We start from the raw sequence: 20,396 nt of genomic DNA, 5'->3' as shown, positions 1-20,396 counted from the left end.
GGATGTACGGGTCAGCAGGGGCACCGATGCAAACAGGAGAGCACTTATGTCGTCTCTCAACTTGAGTGGGAAATTTTTCTGCAGATAACAGCTGCCCAAGACAAAAACAGGAGAGAAACCCCACAGAGGATGGTGGCTCTAGTTTTGAGAGATCACACACAGACGGAGCCCTACCATGCAAGCAAAACCAGTCTCATCTGAGCCCCGGCCATTCCCAAGTGCAAAGTCACACCTCCGTATTCTTCACGCTGCCCCATGTCGTACAGTTCTACATCACCTGGTGTTTCTTCTGGGATTGCACGACTAGAAGCTGCCCAAGGGAAAGAGGAGGTGTGGTGATGGTGGAAGTGGTGGGGATAATCTTCCACACAAAGCCAAGCACCTGGCAAAGGGGTTAAAAGGCAAATGCTTTCACCAAGGCTCAGTTCATAGGTGGCGTTACATCCTTGAGTCCTTACATTAAGGATGTTTGCTTTAGAGTTATACAGTTTTGAGTCATGTAATGGCCTTGGTACACATTGCAACATCAAGGATTATTACCCGGCTATTTGTGGTCAGTCTTTTCTCCACAGAAGCAAAGTGGAGGGTGGGTGGAATGGAAGGCATACTGCACTCAATAAATCCGCTTGATTAAAGAGGGCAAAGGAAACTGGTTTCAGAGACTTCCCGAAGCTGATGTAAAAATCCTTTGCTACTTGGGCCAGTCACTATGCAAGACGTGTGACTGCTTTCTATTAGTGTCCACACCAGTAATTTGCATCCTTTTATGGCTCTTTTTTCAAATGCTCTTTCTGTAGTTCATTTAAACTTCAATTGCATACCTTTCTCTCTCTTTTTATTTTGAAAATGCTGTTGCTTTTTCTACACTGGAGAATCATTTCAAATTCACCTCTCCTCTATCTATGTTTGGGACAATTTACGTGGAATTTTCCTCCTTGGAGCCATGTACAAAGTACGTTTGTGCTATTCAAGTTCTGAAGAGAAAATGTATCTACTGTCTTTTTCTAGAACAAAAAAGCATAGGAAAAAATGAGCAAGTGTGGTACAGTGTACTTTAACTTATCATGACTGAGAAATGCTGCAAATACCTTTAAGTTAAAGAGCACGGAATGAATATGTTACTTGCCAGGTCACATTTAAACAGTTAGTTCATACCTGGGGGATTATCCAAGTTCTCCCTGACCTTGGCAATGAAACAAGAGCAACATTTTTTAAAGGATAAAAGTGTTCTCGAAAAACATCCCAGAGGAATCTGATATGGCCTCATTTTGCTTTCATCACTGTCCATGTTTCTTTGCCTATTTCTCTTCCTCAGCCAAGAAATAGGGAGTCTTTTTAAATAAAGGTAGGAAAAATGTCATCTCTAACTCTAATTCCATGTCTTGGAATACTGCTGGTACTTAATAGAGTCATCATGGAAAGAATCTTCTGAGACCGTGTACCGATTTTACTTCTCTTGAGGTGAATGACAGCGAAAGACCATAAACTGAGAACAGAGCAAGCCATAAACTTCTGAGCTGAATCCACTGGGAGAAATTTGTCTTGTTTATTTGTGTTTGTATATTTTAATGCCAGTGATCCCACTGGCCAGTTCTTCTTGCCCACAAGAAAAGATTTCATGGAATGAAATGAAAGAATGAAGGGTTGAATCAATTAATCCATGAATGAATAAGTAAATTAGAATATAGAAAAAGCAAAAATGTTTGTAATGCTACAAGTTTTCCCTTCTTTGTAGATTATGTCTAAATTTTAGGGGCTCAAATGTAATATTTTAAATGAATTCATGGCAATCTTGGATTGTAGTAGCATTCTACAATATCATTTGCTAGAAAAGGATCGAATTTCAGATAAAGTAGGAATCAACTCAAAATGAAATTTAGAAAATCACACGACTCTCACCCGTGAGTTGATTTCTCTGGATCCTTACAAGTAGCCACTTTGATTTTAAAAACATTTTCTTAACATTTTACTCATGCTTGAGCAGGAGATTTCATGCTAATAACAAAGACTGGTGACCACCAAATTGGTAGTTACAGTAAGACCCACTCAGTTATTCAAAATGCATAATTTCAAAAAGGTGCTTACTTGATGAAATGAAACCAGTGGACTGAAAGGAAAAGACAAAAATAATGAGGTGGGGTTATCCGGATTGTTGAGATACCCATAGGATCACAATAAAATGAGAGAATTCACCTCATTATTGCCATCCAGGAAGGGTGAATGAAAATTAGACAGTTTATGAAAGTGAATTTTGAGATTTTTTTCAGTAAAGGACAAATTTGTTAGATTAAACGTGTCTTCCGAGTGTCTCACAGAATAAATTTGTTCCAAAAATGTATTGAGTTCCTATTATGTGTCAGGCATAGTGGTACAAGGAAGCAAGAATCAGGGGGACTGCAGAGGACAAAACGTTCACTCTTCCTTCCTTCTGCCTTTCGCATTCAGCCTGAAGGCTTTCCTGTGCTTGTCCCTACAAAAGATCTGAAAGGGATGCCTTAGCGATTTCCTTTCACATAGTAAAGAACAGCCTCCTTTTTAGGTATTAAAATTCTCTCACAGTCTTGTGTCAAACCTAGAAACTTCTCTCTCCCCCTTCCTACTCCCCCCAGGTCCCCCTGCCGACAACACACACACACATACAATTCAAGTCTGACTCAGTGCGGAGTTGGGAACCAGTTGGAGAACAATGTCCCTTTTTTCCTGTCTCTTCATTCCTCCTCCTGCCCCAAACTCTTCTGCTCTTTCTGAAAACTCTGAATTGGGCAAAAGCAGCTTAAAGTGGGGTGACAGTGCCTGGTAACAACAGAGGCTGCTCCCTGAATTCCCATAGATTGTTTCTCTTTTCATGTTAATTAAGGTAACCACATTCATATGTGCTGTTATGAAGAGAACCAGAAAATTAATTTTGTTTGGTGAACTTAACTCATTTACCCCCAAAACATAGCTGGACACCACCAGCTTTGCCGTTTAAAAGGGCTGTCACATTCCAACCCTCATTGGAGCCTTACATCCCTGTGAATATTCCTATGTTACAAAACAGACACCTGAGTTTCCAGCTGGCTCTGTGACCAGCCCAAGGCCACAGGCAGATAGTAGACCAGAAATTTAGCCCTGCATTTTTGGACTGCAAATTCTTCTTTCTATTTCACAAACTCCTTTGTCTTTTCATCTCAAAGTCTCAGTATCAGATCAGTCTTTTCCTTCACTCTAGGGTATCACTGAGTCTCTAAATGGGTTTACCAGTTACATTCAAATCCAAGAGAAGAGAAAACATTAATCACTGCTCTCTTCTTTCTTTCCTGGTTTGAAGAAATGCCTGAAAACTCCTTACAGATGCACTGGAACATGGCGTGTTCATCCAAGAACAAGATCTGCTCTTCGTGACATGTACAACAATCCCCAGAATGTAACAGGTCTTTCCCCCAAATGTTAGCTGAGAGGAACTACATGTCTCTGCTTTCTTATTCAGTGTATGTTGGGATAATAATGTTTATTATGTGCACAGAGCAGAGGGCTCTTTATGTGAGTGACTCAATCTTCACAACAACCCTATGAGGTACTATTATCACTCTCATCTTACAGATACAGGAATGGAGGCACAGAGAACTGTAATCTTCCACAGGCCACGCAGTTAGTATATGACAAAGCCAGGGCCTAGCTTGACCGCAGTCAGCCTGGTCCTAGAGTCTGCGGTCCACTCCACTGAGTCACTGCTCAGCTCATGCCTTGCTAAGACTACGTCTATATACGAAATTAGACACTCCTACCTCACTAGTTCATCAGGCTTGCTGACGGATAGTTAAGGGACCTTGTGAAACCACCCAATGAAGTGGGTCGCTTGAATTTCCTTAGATCTCCAGCCTCCTCACATCACTGCCACATCTTCCTGTGTGGAACGAATGCCAGAAATGCACTGAAACAGTCTATGAGTCAAAAAGAACTGAGACATTATTCAGCCCAACATCATTCCACTACAGGAATCTTTATTACAACTTTCCTATAACATCTGACAGTGGCTATAGGGCTCTGGAGGCAAGAGAACCCTCACAGTAGAGGTAGACCACACCATGGCTAGGCTATGCTAATTACTCAAAAAGCGTCCTTATAATGAGTTGCAATTTTCTTCCCTGTAACTTCTACTTATCTTCCTAGTTCTAGTCTCTGAAAAGATGAAAAGAAATGTAATCTTTTTTTCAACATAACAATTCTGCAAATGGAAGCCTAGGGTGGCCTGACTTTCAGACCTGGTCAATTTCCTTTTAATTTCCCCAGTGATCAACAGGCACAAGAAGGAATAAAAGATGGAGGAAGATGAAAGAAAAGATAAGAGATATGAAAGACAGAAGTACAAGTTCTAGCACACTTCTAAAATAGTCCAAGAAATCGACAAAAAAGTAAATAGAAATAAAAAATACTTGAAGACGACATGATCACTCATTTCTCACAATGAAAGAAAAGATGCAGGACCTCAGAATGGAATGGCTCATTGAATGTTGAAACAAGAGCAGACCGGGTGACATTTTGGAAAGTTTTTGTGTTTTGATCAACCTTTGACATCAGTCTTCTCAACTGCACGAGAGGAGGCAATAAAGCGATCTTTTCAAAGTGATGAAAAAATAATAATTTTGAACATGGAATTTTTGATACAGCAAAAAGTGGTATTTCAATGTGAAGGTGAACAAAAATATTTTCAGGCATGAATGACTACAAAATTTCAGCAAAACTGACTTTAACATGAGACTTCAATGACAGTACACCAATAATGAGAGGTATGTTTCTGGAAAGGACCAACAAGGAATAAAGAAGTAAGTGAGTAAAGAAGTAAAATGTATTGTCTTCTGTGTAACAATAAAACCTCGTCTACATAGCAAATCCATGAAAAGCCGGAACTAAAATGCGACAAGGTGATGGAGAGAACAGATTAAGAAGAAAGCACACTGAATTACTCACTTTGCGTGGAGAGAAGACACGGGTATCGCAAGCCCTAAAATACATACAAGGATAAATCTTAGTAAGAGTAACCACTGGAAGAATAAAGATAGAAATCATAACTTTCAAAGCAACAACAACAAGAACAAATTTGACCTAGATAAGAGAAGGTAGGGAAGGAGGGGAAAAAATCATGATTAATAGAAAACACAAAAAACAAAATGGCAAAACAAAGTCTGAATAAAATGATAGTTGTGAGAGATGTATAAAATTATTGATCAAAAGACAAAACTCTCAGCTTGAATTTTTTAACTACTTTTGAGCCATCTGTGGCTTTTAAAAGCCATATTTAAAATGAAAGTATACATAAAGTAAAAAAATAAAGGGGTGAAAAACATGCCAAGTGAATTCAAACAATGCCACTTAAAAAAAGTAGATAGGAATTTTAATACTAAATACAGACAAATTAAAACACATGAAAAGAATTAAAGAGGAAAATTAAATGCTGGTGAAAAAGAACTAAAGAACTATACACCAGCCAGATGCAGCTAAGATAAGTACATATATATACGTCAGTTTTAAATCAAATTATGTAAAGAAGTAATGACAAAACTTCAAGAAGAGTAAGTGAAAACTGAAATTAGAGATTTTTAAATATTCTTGCAAAACCTATAGATTAAAATACTAAAATGGGCAAAGCTATGAACTATCTGAACAACACAATAAATAAGCTTAAGCTAATATTCCTATACACAGCTTTATATTTCAGAAGGGTACGATATACATTCTTTGGAGGTATAAAAAACAAATTTTTGCTAGGTCACAAAGGAAGCCTCTAAAAATTCCAAAGAATCTACATCGTATAACCTATGATGCTAAGCACAATGCTACAAAATTAGAAATCGGGGCTTCTCTGGTGGCGCAGTGGTTGAGAGTCCGCCTGCCGATGCCGGGGACGCGGGTTCATGCCCCGGTCCGGGAAGATCCCACATGCCACGGAGCGGCTGCGCCCGTGAGCCATGGCCGCTGAGCCTGCGCGTCTGAAGCCTGTTGCTCCGCAACGGGAGAGGCGACAACAGTGAGAGGCCCACATACCGCAAAAAAAAAAAAAAAATTAGAAATCAATAACAAAAGGATCAATAAAATAGTCCCAGTTTGTGAAATAGAAAGAAGAATTTGCAGTCCAAAAATGTGTTTGCAAGTAAAAAGCAGACTAGTAAATTACCCTTGATTAAAAAGGTGCTTGCAATGTAAATTTTAAGAAACACAAATTTGAATGACAATGAGGCCACCACATATTTAAATTAATTTTTAAAAACTAAAGAAACACAAGGGAAATTTAAAGCTTTAAACACGTGTGCATATCTGTGTATGTATTCATGTATCAGAAAGAAAAATATATTGAAAACAAATAAGCTAAGGTTCAACTCAAAAAGACTCTAAGCACAGAATAAACAAAAAGAAAAAAGGAAACAATAAAGAGAAAGACAGAAAGCAATGAAATTAAATAAGAAAAATTATAAAACTGAATCTTGCTTTTCTGAAAAAAGCATAGACTAAAACCGAATAAGACAGATTAAGAAGTAATTGCAAAATTTTTTAAATATGTAGAATAAAAACAAGGATATAACTAGAGATAAAACAACTATGAAACTAATACTATGCACGATTATACTCCAATAAATAGAATATACAAGATAAATTTTTACAATTGACAAAATGAATTGGCAAAACTAGCTAATAAAAAAACAGAAAATTTTGGTAGACAATAACTTTTACAGAATCAAAAATGGTAATTAATATTTCCTTTAAAACATCCACAAAGGCAGATGACTTAAAATATATCTTCTAACAAACTTCAAAGAAACAAATAGTCCTTATTTTAAACAACTTATTTTTTCCCCAGAAAAAAAAAAAGAATAGATAGAAAAGATAGAAAGATAGAAAACCTGTAAAGTACTTATTTATTTGTCTTTTAATTCAATACCTGGTAAGACTAGTACAAAATAAGAAATTACATGCCTCCAAATTAAAATGTTATTATTTTTTATGATTAAAAATTATATATTATTTAACATTATATGTATCTCTTAATTAAAAAGCTAAATTAATTCAACTGTGTATTAGAAATATAATCCATCAAGATCAAATAGGATTTATTTTAGAGTTACAAAACAATTCAATATAAGAAAATAAATCATCATAGATCTTAAAGAAAAATCATTGATCATTTCAATAGATGCAGAAAATGCCTTTGAAGTAAAATCTTCTGTAAAGCTAGAAAAAACAAGCATGTCTTTACACAGACTATGTAATAAAACACTCACCACAATTATACTCAGTGACAAACATGAGATATATTCCTTTTTAGTTCTGGGCCAGAGTAACTGGCCTAGAATGTTTTGATTCATAGTCAGATGCATTATTCATTGCACCACTGTCCTCTCAAGAGAAATATGCCCAATAGCGAGTATATAAAATATAAAATGTGCCTAGGGAGCAAATCTATTACGAGCAGAGTACTGGAAATTCTGGCTAATGTAATAAGACAAGAGAAAGAAGTAAGAAGCACATGTATCAACAAAAAGAAAAAAACAGTCACTATCTGTTAAGTAATCATTCTGTGAGAATAAGCAGAGAAGCTATAGAACTGATGAGTGTTTAGAAATCTGAAAAACACATGATCAAAATAGAAGTCCCTCCTTCTGAGTCTCTTGATTATTCCTCCTTTCTTCCCAGATTTGGTAATGTTGGAGCGTGTCTGAATGAATTCTTGTTTCTTTCTTCTTTAAACATTCTGGAAATCTCATATAGCCTCTTGGTTCAAGATACTATCTTTGTGTTGATGGTTTCCAAATTGAATCTCCATCCCCATACTTATCTCCCAAAGAGCAGATTTGTATTTGCAACTACCAACTCTACATTTCCACTTGATGTTTGGGAGTTATCCCAAACTCAGGATGTCCAAAACTTAACTCTGAGATTTCTGCCCTAAACCTGCTGTGCAACCAACTTTCCCCATCTTGGTTAACAGTGATTGCATCTTCGAAGTTGCTCAGGTAAAAATCTTTGGAACTCTCATAGTCTCCTTTTCCTCTCACACTCCATATCCAACCCATCTATATAACCTATTATCTCATCTTTCAAGGTCTCTTTAAAATATATTCAGAATCTGATCACTTTGAGCCACCTCCACTGCTCTGGCCCTGACCCAGGTAACACCACATGTCCCTGGAATTAATGACATAGCCTCCAAACAGGTTTTCCTTTTATCCCTTCACAGTGCCTTCTTCTCGTTGCAGCAGTGATCACTTATCCTTACAAACTAACTCCCCCTTTACCAGCATGGTTCCCAAGGCCTTGATGAAGGGAAAATCCGTGCCCTCTTAAAGGGACATATTTCAAGATCACATAGGTTGTTCATACATACTAAACTCACTTTAACATTCATATAACCCAAAGTTTAGAAAAGCGTTTAGAAATTTGTTTAGAGTTCCAAAGTATTAAGACTCTTTCCTTACACTGACTAGGTAACTCCAGTATCTCTACTTTACTTACAGTGGGCTGACATTGAATTGAGACTTCCGTCAGCCAGCTGAGTAAACAACTGGAAAGAGATACAGCTGCCCAGCACACAGAATCCAGAATCTCCAATGACTTCACCCATATTAATAAATTTCCTGATTCTCCTTCCTTGGATAAATATCCTACGAATCCATAACCACATAAAGGCTCCAGATTTTTGTTGATATAAATGAACAAAGTCCTGCAATTATTATTTTCATACAGCTTAACTTCCTAGGGTGTGTTGAGATCTGGCTTCAGTCATAAGTCTGGAAACAATGAAGGCCTTGTAGAGGTGGGGCACACGAGGAGAACTGGCTTGATATCACAAGGTACTTGAAAAGGGTATGATGTCTGCAGGAGAGGGAGGGAACAGACTCATCAAAAGAGAAATAAGAGGTCCTCCAGGTGACAATGGAAATTCAGGTGGGGTTGAGGGGTTGGGAGGCTCTGATTACTCCAAATCTTACCTTAAGTCCCAAAACAATCCTTTGGCTCCTACTGTGCCCCCCAGAATGCCCTGGCATTCACTGTAAGAGATCTGGCATGGCTGAGTCCAACTGACACTGTAATTTGATGACCAGCAAGATCAAAATGTGCATTGTTATTTGGAATTTTATCAGCCTTTCAGTAGCATTTGTAAGGAAATTTATTAGCTTGGTCTTAGACATTCCCTGGGGATTGATCTGCTTCTTGAGTTGAGAATTTGGAGATTTGAGCTGCCTACTCTTGCTCTTTGATCTGGCCTGTGCTATCGGAAGCAGTTACTCTACCTCAAGCTGAAATGCTTTACGTCTTTCATATTCCTCTATGATGGTAGCAGTAGCTTCCTTGGAACGCTTACTTGAAACAAGCACCTCACTCCGGGTGATAATGTAATTGGTGGTTTTATGTCAGCATGCCATGCGCTGCAACACTCCCTTCCGTGACTAACAACAAGATTTTCGTGGTCCTTCAGCCTCAACTGAGCTTCTCCATCTCCCCAAAACATCCTAACCCCCATCTCCTCCACTCTTCCTCTGTGGGATGCTGTCTTTAGCCCCGCTTCTGGTACTAGTTTATATATTAGGCTGATTTCTTGGTACAAGCAAGAGAAAATGAATCTGGCTCATTTACATGTAATATTCATTACTGGTTTTGTATCAGATACCTGTGGAAACTGAAAAATCAACCCTAGAAAATTGACATGAACTAAGGAAGGACTCAAAGCCAAGATCGCACCACATGAATAGTTTGGTGAGAATCGTAATCTTGGGCACTAGATGGAATCTCTCTAGATTTGCTCTTATTGTTCATTTAATGTCATTATCCCCTTGTTTTGGTCACCAAAAAAGAAGGGAAAAGTTGCTCTCTCTGCCCAGTCTCTGAAGAGTATTGATTGACCCTGTTTCCAGCATGATTCATACAATCCTCCAAATACATATTGGGGGAGTGAATGACAGTTATGACACCATTATGTGGTCATTCAGTACTATACTGTGCCCATGTGTCTCTGGAATAAAACTTATTCACAGGTAAGTACTCCCAGTTTATCTACCTCCTCTTTGAGACATTTTTGCTTTTACCTCCTAATTTCCTGGAGATTTGCTGTGACAGGCTAACAGCTGAAGCAGAGAATTGAAGGAAGCCAAGAGAGTAAATTGGTTTAGCAAAGATTTAAAGAACTGATAAGGGACAGGGAGAGAGGAAGAAGCCAGGAGAGTCAGAACGGGCTGCTGACATTGTTTTCTTTGGGAAGAGAGAGAGAGAGACAGAGACAGAGAAAGAGTCTGGATAATTGGATTGGATATTGGGGGAAAGAAAAAGAGGGAGACAGAGTTACCATAACAAGAAAACTTTTGATGAAAGGAATCTTAGGTTGTTTAGGATGTAATTCCTCCTGTTCAAGAGACTGAGTAAAGGCAAAGTTATGTTTTCTGTTTTCTGTTTTTCTATTTTTAGAGTTGTAGCTATGTACCTTTTTGATGAGATACCAATAGGCACAGTTTTATTAAGATAAATATTTAAATAATCCTCTTTGTCCTATTTTATGCATTTTGAGTTGATTCCTACTTGATCTGAAATTCGATTCTTTTTATAGAAGGCATGTGTTCTTGTAGTCTATTGACAGTTCCGTGTACTTTTCTCATGGATGTCTCTTTTTCAGAGGGCTGCCATTACTCTGGACTTTCAGGGCGCTGTTCAATTTCTATTGCAATATAATACTTCTTAACGCCGTGCTGTTTTGTTTCACTTTGCTCAATCTCAAATGGACAGAAGACTATCCACACTCTAGACAAAGATGAAACATACTACAATTGCTGTCTGATTTGATGACGTTAGTGGGTCTTTACAAGAGACGGCACTGGATCCTCTGGGACAGATATGCTTTAAAATGGACTCCTTGATGACTTATTTACACATCTCCCTTTCCCCAGAAGAGAAAATGCCCCTGTTGAGGGCAGGGACCTTGTCCAATTATCCCCTGTGTTTCTAGCACCTGTAATGGTACATGGCACACAGAACATGGCTGATGAATGTTTTAGTGTACGCCTAAAGTATCCACCAGCAAATTTCTGAACAGACATTTTCTTCTCCATTTCCTCCTTTCCCAGTGACTCGCCCCACTGCTGCCTGACTTTGGTCCTCATCTCTCAAAGGGCACAGCTATGATAGGGTACCATACTCCTTCCTCATTGCCAGACCCAGGGCTCTCTTCTCAGTCCTCACACACACGAGGTTGTTGTGATGACCGAATTTGATGATGACCATTCTCTCCTCCTTCCAATGACCTTCCTTTGGTTTCCGACACTGCTTTCCCCTGGTTGACGTTTTACCTCCTCCTTTTCCCCCAAAGCTATCCCCTCTGCTCAATCGCTTAACCTTAGGGTTTCTCAGGATTTCATGCTTGGTCCTCTGACCCTTCTGCTTGCCTTCTTTCTGTCCAATACTCCTTCCCCAAGTGTTTTCATCACTTCAGCTCTTCTCTAAGAGGGATCCCAGTGGACCCTAATGATCCTTCAAACCCTGATGGAGAGCTCTGCATCTGTCCCTCACCCCATACTTGTATTTCTCACTTTTTTTAAACCCTGGATGCTTCATTGGAACTGCACCCTCAATATGTCCCAAACGAGATGTATAACTCTTCCTGCCATCCCCTCAATTTTCCTTAGCTCCCTTTCCTTAGATGTTTAATGACCAGTTAGTTAATGGCATTTCTAAATCCCCATAGGTTTCTGAACTAAAAATTGAGATTATCCTTAGTCCTTCTTTCCCCTTCTACGCCCATTCCCACATTCACTTTCTTACTGAACCTGGTCAAATATATCAAAATTTTCTCAGATGTGCTCCCTGCTTTCCATCCCAACTACTGCTGTTTGCATTCAAACGCACATCTTTTCTATTTCTGTGTAATCCATCGCTCTCTCAATCACACCCACTTTCTATGCCTTCCAAACCATCATTCTGATCACAATTATGTTTTCCTACAGCAAATAGTCCCAAACCTCTAGCATGGCATCTAGAGCTCTTTATGATGCCTTCTAGTGTATCTTTCCAACCAACTGGCTCCTTCTACCCTGTTGGTTTCCAGCCTCACCCTTCTCTGATCATTCTGTGGTCTTCACATCCCTGGGGCTTGGGTAATCCTGTTTTCCCCACCTAAAATGCCTTGTCCTTCCTCCTCTCTCCCCTCTACCCACTGGCATACCCAATCTGAAATTATTCTATAACCTCGGCCCTGGACTGTAATCACAATTCATGACTCACCACATCTCACTATCGTTTTTTTTAAGTTGTTGACTAAGATTTCAACATGAGTCTGCATTTCCAGCGCTGTATTGCAACATGTGTCATCCTGTGGCTCTCCCTGAAATTCTGTGGGTACATGAGAAAGTGAAGGAAACATTCTCAAGATTCCAACACAGTTGAATTTTTAGAACAATATTTGCCATAGCTCTCTACACCTTAATTTGCTGGCTGGACGTCCTTTCAACAAATGGGTAGAGAAGAAAACACTCTTTTTTTTTTTTTTTTTTTAAAGAGCATCTTCTTAGCAGGGGCTTTACATCCGCACAGGTTGCCAGAGAACTCTTTGGTCCAGGACAAGCCACAAACCACAGATCCAAAGGATAAAACCATTTCCTGGCCCAAGCCTCACCCTGAGAAGAAAACCTTTTTTTTTTTTTTTAACGTCCCTCTCTTCCCCAGACATCCTTGGACAAAAAAAAAAGCCACAAACCACAGATCCAAAGGATAAAACCATTTCCTGGCCCAAGCCTCACCCTGAGAAGAAAACCTTTTTTTTTTTTTTTAACGTCCCTCTCTTCCCAGTGGGTGGAGTGTGCTGGGAGGGTTCCTGGAGTAAAGCAGCCCCTACCAGATCCTAAACCTTCTCCTTCACTCTCTTCTGACCCCTCTCCCGCCTCACAGCGTCCACAGCAGTTTGACAAGTTCACATATTCATCTGTTTTAAAGAGCACAGATTATCCTGCCACAGGTTGAGGGAACTACAAGATATCAGTCAAGTCCAAAATCAGTAAATAACTATAACCCCTTTTGTGTCAGTGAACGGTTATTTTGTTGTTTGTTTTCTGGGGTCTTTTTGAATTTTTTTTTTTTTTTTATACAGGTTATTATTAGGTATCCATTTTATACATATTAGTGTCTACCTGTCAAAACAAATCTCCCAATTCATCACACCACCACCCCCGCCGCTTCCCCCCCTTGGTGTCCATACATTTATTCTCTACATTTGTGTCTCTATTTCTGCCCTGCAAACCGGTTCATCTTTCCAATTTCTTTCCTTTTATTTATTTTTCTTCTCTGATTGCCATGGCTAGGACTTCCAAAACTACGTTGAATAACAGTGGCAAGAGTGGACATCCTTGTCTAGTTCCTGATCTTAGTGGAAATGGTTTCAGTTTTTCACCATTGAGGACGATGTTGGCTGTGGGTTTGTCATATATGGCCTTTATTATGTTGAGGTAAGTTCCCTCTATGCCTACTTTCTGGAGAGTTTTTATCATAAATGGGTGTTGAATTTTGTCAAAAGCTTTTTCTGCATCTATTGAGATGGTCATATGGTTTTCCTCCTTCAATTTGTAAATATGGTGTATCACGATTGATTTGCATATATTGAAGAATCCTTGCATTCCTGGGATAAACCCCACTTGATCATGGTGTATGATCCTTTTAACGTGTTGTTGGATTCTGTTTGCTAATATTTTGTTGAGGATTTTTGCATCTATATTCACCAGTGGTATTGGTCTGTAATTTTCTTTTTTTTTTGTAGTATCTGTGTCTGGTTTTGGTATCAGGGTGATGGTGGCCTCACAGAATGAGTTTGTGAGTGTTCCTTTCTCTGCAATTTCTTTTTTTTTTTTTTTTTTTTTTTGCGGTACGCGGGCCTCTCACTGTTGTGGCCTCTCCCGCTGCGGAGCACAGGCTCCGGATGCACAGGCTCAGCGGCCATGGCCCACGGGCCCAGCTGCTCCGTGGCATGTGGGATCCTCCCAGACCAGGACACGAACCCATGTCCCCTGCATAGGCAGGCGGACTCTCAACCACTGCGCCACCAGGGAAGCCCTCTCTGCAATTTTCTGGAAGAGTTTGAGAAGGATGGGTGTTAGCTCTTCTCTAAATGTGTGATAGAATTCACCTGTGAAGCCATCTGGTCCTGGACTTTTGTTTGTTGGAAGATTTTTAACCACAGTTTCAATTTCATTACTTGTGATTGGTCTGTTCATATTTTCTATTTCTTCCTGGTTCCGTCTTGGAAGATTATACCTTTCAAAGAATTTGTTCATTTCTTCCAGGCTGTCCATTTTATTGGCATAGAGTTGCTTGTAGTAGTCTCTTAGGATGCTTTATATTTCTGTGGTGTCTGCTGTAACTTCTCCTTTTTCATTTCTAATTTTATTGATTTGAGTCCCTCCCTCTTTTTCTTGATGAGTCTGGCTAATGGTTTATCAATTTTGTTTATCTTCTCCAAAAAAAAAAACAGCTTTTAGTTTTATTGATCTTTGCTATTGTTTTCTTTGTTTCTATTTCATTTATTTCTGCTCTGATCTTTATGATTTCTTTCCTTCTACTAACTTTGGGTTTTGTTTGTTCTTCTTTCTCTAGTTCCTTTAGGTGTACGGTTTGATTCTTTATTTGAGATTTTTCTTACTTCCTGAGGTAGGCTTGTATTGCTATAAACTTCCCTCTTAGAACTGCTTTTGATGCATCCCATAGGTTTTGGATTGTTGTGTTTTCATTGTCATTTGTCTCTAGGTATTTTTTGATTTCCTCTTTGATTCCTTCAGTGATCTCTTGGTTATTTAGTACCGTATTGTTTAGCCTCCATGTGTTTGTGTTTTTTACATTTTTTTCCCTGTAATTGATTGCTAATCTCATAGCGTTGTGGTCAGAAAAGATGCTTCATATGATTTCAATTTTCTTAAATTTACTGAGGCTTGATTTGTGACCCAAGATGTGATCTATCCTGGAGAATGTTCCATGCACTTGAGAAGAAAGTGTGATCTGCTGTTTTGGGATGGAATGTCCTATAAATATCGGTTAAATCTGTCTGGTCTGTTGTGTCATTTAAAGCTTGTGTTTCCTTATTAATTTTCTGTGTGGATGATCCGTTCATTGGTGTAAGTGAGGTGTTAACGTCCCCCACTATTATCGCGTTACTGTCGATTTCCTCTTTTATAGCTGTTAGCAGTTGCCTTATGTATTGAGGTGCTCCTACGTTGGGTGCATATGTATTTATAATTGTTATATCTTCTTCTTGGATTGATCCCTTGATCATTATGTCATGTCCTTCCTTGTCTCTTGTAAAATTGTTTATTTTAAAGTCTATTTTACCTGATATGAGCATTGCTACTCCAGCTTTCTTTTGATTTCCATTTGCATGGAATATCTCTATCCATCCCCTCACTTTCCGTCTGTATGTGTGCCTAGGTCTGAAGTGGGTCTCTTGTAGATGGCATATATATGGATCTTGTTTTTGTATCCATTCAGTGAGCCTGTGTCTTTTGGTTGGAGCATTTAATCTCACATTTAAGGTAATTATCGATATATATGTTCCTATTACCATTTTCTTAATTGTTATGGGTTTGTTTTTGTAGGTCCTTGTCTTCTCTTGTGTTTCCCACTTAGAGAAGTTCCTTTAGCATTTACTGTACAGCTGGTTTGGTGGTGCTGAATTCTCTTAGCTTTTCCTTGTCTGTAAAACTTTTGATTTCTCCATCGAACCTGAATGAGATCCTTGCCAGGTAGAGTAATCTTGGTTGTAGGTTCTTCCTTTTCATCACTTTAAATATATCATGCCACTCCCTTCTGGCTTGCAGAGTTTCTGCTGAGAAATCAGCTGTTAACCTCATGGGAGTTCCCTTGTATGTTATTTGTTGTTTTTCCCTTGTTGCTTTCAATAATTTTTCTTTGTCTTTAATTTTTGTCAATTTGATTACTATGTGTCTCAGCATGTTTTACCTTGGGTTTATCCTACCTGGGACTCTCTGCACTTCCTGGACTTGGGTGGCTATTTCCTTTCCCATGTTAGGGAAGTTTTTGACTATAATCTCTTCAAATATTTTCTCGGGTCCTTTCTCTCTCTCTTCTCCTTCTGGGACCCCTATAATGTGAATGTTGTTGCATTTAATGTTGTCCCAGAGATCTCTTAGGCCGTCTTCATTTCTTTTTATTCTTTTTTCTTTATTCTGTTCCACAGCAGTGAATTCCACCATTCTGTCTTCCTGGTCACTTATCCATTCTTCTGCCTCAGTTATTCTGCTATCCATTCCTTTTAGTGTATTTTTCATTTCAGTTATTGTATTGTTCATCTGTCTGTTTGTTTGTTCTTTCATTCTTCTAGGTGTTTGTTCTTTAACTCTTCTAGGTCTTTGTTAAACATTTCCTGCATCTTCTTGATCTTTGCCTCCATTCTTTTTCCAAGGTCCTGGATCACCTTCACTATCATTATTCTGAATTCTTTTTCTGGAAGGTTGCCTATCTCCACTTCATTTAGTTGTTTTTCTGGGGTTTTATCTTGTTCCTTCAACTGGTACATAGCCCTCTGCATTTTCATCTTGTCCATCTTTCTGTGAATGTGGTTTTTGTTCCACAGGTTTCAGGATTGTAGTTCTTGCTTCTGCTGTCTGCCCTCTGGTTAGGTTGGGTTGCCTATCTCCACTTCATTTAGTTGTTTTTCTGGGGTTTTATCTTGTTCCTTCAACTGGTACATAGCCCTCTGCATTTTCATCTTGTCCATCTTTCTGTGAATGTGGTTTTTGTTCCACAGGTTTCAGGATTGTAGTTCTTGCTTCTGCTGTCTGCCCTCTGGTGGATCGAAAAACCTTTTTAATGGAGATCACACACTGCTCTTTCTTTAGAATTTTTAGCCTAATAACTCTTATGCAAAGTGAGGGATAAACTGCATTACGAACACTGGAATCTAGGCCTAGATTTGTCTTGATGTGGGATTCAAGGTTTTCATCTGAAGAAAGTGTGTTAATAATATTCCCTGCTTGCCTCTGCATAAAATGCTTTGAGGAAATATTTAGCTTATATATGAAACGTTTTTTAAATGTATTATGGTAATATAATGCATTAATTCAAATATAAGATGAATTATATTTAATATGAAATTAATATATATACACCAAAATCAGATACACACTCATGAGGTTTTCAAAAAACTATTCAAAATTCCGCTAATCAATCATAATCCTAAAATCAATCACTGATCCTAAAATTAATCCATAAGGATACATGTGTCATATGAGTATTGAAGATTTTTGAGAAGTAATATATACTTTCAATTTGTAATTTCAAAAAACATTTAAATACGACTAACCCAGACACAATAGTTTATTAACTTCATGTTGACATATTTGGCTGGTCTTGGATTCTTCCAGAGGACATGTATTAATACAGAAAGACAGAGGTGGGAGAGGTTGGGCTCTTTGATATGGGTAGAGAATATTACATGGAAGGGAAACTAGGAGAGTATACTTTTATCCAAAGAACATCTACTGTAGACCTAGCCAGTGGTTTTATCCACAGCGGCATAACTTCTAGGTGATCTGAAAGAAAAGGTTCTGATGCATCCAGACTTTGGCCACATCACTACTATATGATAAGCTGAGACCTTGCCAGAAGTATTGCCTTCCTCCATCAGAGACTGACTGTGTTCACAACTTTTCATATATGCCTACTATCACTCTGGAACTCTGCAATTAGCATCCACACAGCACCAGTATCACTAAACTGAATTCCAAGTGGGTAAGAGCTAATTTAAACAAGTATCCTCCAAGAAAGGAAAAGAATCCAACCTTTCAAGTGCTTCATCATAGTGACTCAGCTACTCTCAGCTTAAGCAATACATTGTTTTTTTTTGTTTTTTTTTTTTTTGCTCAAAGTTCCAATTGTGGAACTCTTAACCAGTAGGTTTCCCAAAGTGTCTTCTTTGCCCAAAAAAGGGTGCATCTAACATCAAAATGTAGTGTGTATATGATAACTCAGAGTCCACTAGAAAACTCCAACTTCTATCGCTTTAGTATTTAATTTGAGCACTAAGGCTCCTACAGAGAGTTAAATTAAGGGTCTCATGGTTGAATATGGGTCACTCCTCTCCTGCAGTTAGTCGATCAACACTTATTTTGGAAGCACTAAGGCAATTTGCAAATCAGAGGGCATCAAATTATTAAGTTGGCTGAAGTTTCAAACCAGCCAATGTTTTCCATACATCTGTTGTTGGAGTCAATGTTCAAAAATCATTTTTGTGTGTTTCTGCATTGTAGTTATTTACCCGCATTACCATATGTTGAATAAGGAGAGCAAAGAAGACCTGAACTTGATAAAATGTCCCCTGAATGATCAAACCACACTTAATTTAAATATTAATAGTAAGAATTCCTATCCTATAAGGGTAAAGTCTATGCAGGTAATCTTTCTACTACTACCAGATGTATCTGTACATTCATTGGCTGGGAATGAAACCCTAAACAACATCTTTGTTTAGGATTTAATGGAGTTTAAACCACTCCTTCATCTCTCTCTTTGATTTATCAACACAGTTGACTTGTAACTGGAGTTTCATATATTCAAGGACCTCTATGATGCTTTGTTAATCAAAAGCAAACATTTAAATGATCAAGTAACTGCTCTGTCTTTTGGGGATGGTTCTAAAAATTGTGTGGCTCACTTATTTTCCTAAACTTTAAAAATAATTCCAAAGAAATATTGTCCAATATCTTTCCACTTAATATTAACATATTCCAAATTGAGAAGTTCAAAGTGATCTTATAACTTTGAAGTAAGAACTACAAGAGCTCAACAAATCAACAGAACGTTCTTTTTTCTTTCTTTATACTAGCACAAAAGAAAAAGTTTTTCAAGAACTGAAACCAATGCATAATTTTTGTAGAGAAACGCTTTTACACAAACCATTGAAAATTAGTGGTTCATGGGTTCATAGTTAATGTTAAGTATCTACCTATCCTTCTTTGGGCACATCTCCAAATTCCAGTTCCAGGGCCACACAATCTCAGCCCAATATTTCTACCATAACCCAATGGATTCACAAGCCTTTGCCTTCAGTTGTAACATAATATGAAGAGTAAGGCACTTTCATGACTACTGAGTAGTCATTTTCTCCAAACACTTTCTCTTCCCATCAGTCATCTGTTGAACTCCCTCATCTGGCTACCTGACTGACCAATGACTAACCACGCAAGAGGACTGACTCATCACAAACCTAGTCAACGGCTGATAATAGAATTAGTCCATAAGAAGCTAGAAGGGCAATAGTGTAACCCAAACTCAACAGAGAAATAAGACTCTGGGGTTCCAGTGGGCTTCCTGGATCACCACTGATAAACCACTTAAATTCTCGGGGCCTCATCATAAAATGAGGAGTTAAGCCTAATAAGTAACTCTATTATCACATGTATTACTCGTGGACATCTTAAATATATCCATATCCAAAAATATACAAACACATCAATGGAATAGATAGAGGTACATGAACAAACCCAAATAACTGCATGCATTTGTTTTTATAGAACAAGTAGCATCACATAACAATGCTAAAAATGTTGCATTTAATAAATTATGTTTGGGTGATTGATACCCTCTTAAAAACAACTTAATTGCATCCCTAGCTTACTTATTAGGCTCAAATAAATTTCTAGGTGGCCCACAAATGTAAATATAGAAAACCAAAACTATAAAATTTTAGAAGAAAACATAGAGAATAGTTTCATCATATCTGTACGGGGAAATCTTTGCTAAATATGTCACAAAACTTCTATGGAAGGACATACTGATTATTTGACACATTCTAATTTAGAAATTCCAGAATAAAACCAAAGATAAAGTCAGAAGACAAACAGAAAACTGAGATAAATATTTATACTACTTATCACATGGGGTTGATTTCTTTAATATATAAAGATATCTGACAAATCAATACGTAAAAGGTAAGCATATCATTACTAAGTAGTTAAATATGAAAATGTAGTACACAAAATGGAGTATTAAAAGGGCTTTTAACATATGAACTATATACAGTCTCATGCAAATGTTCAGATATCACTTCTGGAGTTAAGAGTTGAAGCAATGTCATTTGATTTTTTTTTTTTAACAATTTTTCATTGATTGACTCTAGCGTGGAAACCACTGAACTAGACATTGCCTAAGATCCACTAACCTCTGAAGTTATGTCTTTGTCTGTCTGTGATCCAACCTACTTTACTATGCCATCTTCCCGACCTGACCCACAAACATCCAACGCCATAGCAATCCTACAAGTGGCCCTCTTCATTTCTTTAACGGAGGAGCTAGATGTGTTGGGGGGAAAATCAGTCACGTACTAAAACTGGAACTCGTTCAAATTCATGCTTGAGGCCTCAATTACAAGTCCTCAATACTTT

This window comes from Lipotes vexillifer, unplaced genomic scaffold (genome assembly GCF_000442215.2).
Source record: "Lipotes vexillifer unplaced genomic scaffold, Lipotes_vexillifer_v1.1 scaffold1091, whole genome shotgun sequence".
Classification (NCBI taxonomy): Eukaryota; Metazoa; Chordata; class Mammalia; order Artiodactyla; family Lipotidae; genus Lipotes; species Lipotes vexillifer.
Note: the sequence above shows the minus strand (reverse complement) of the source record.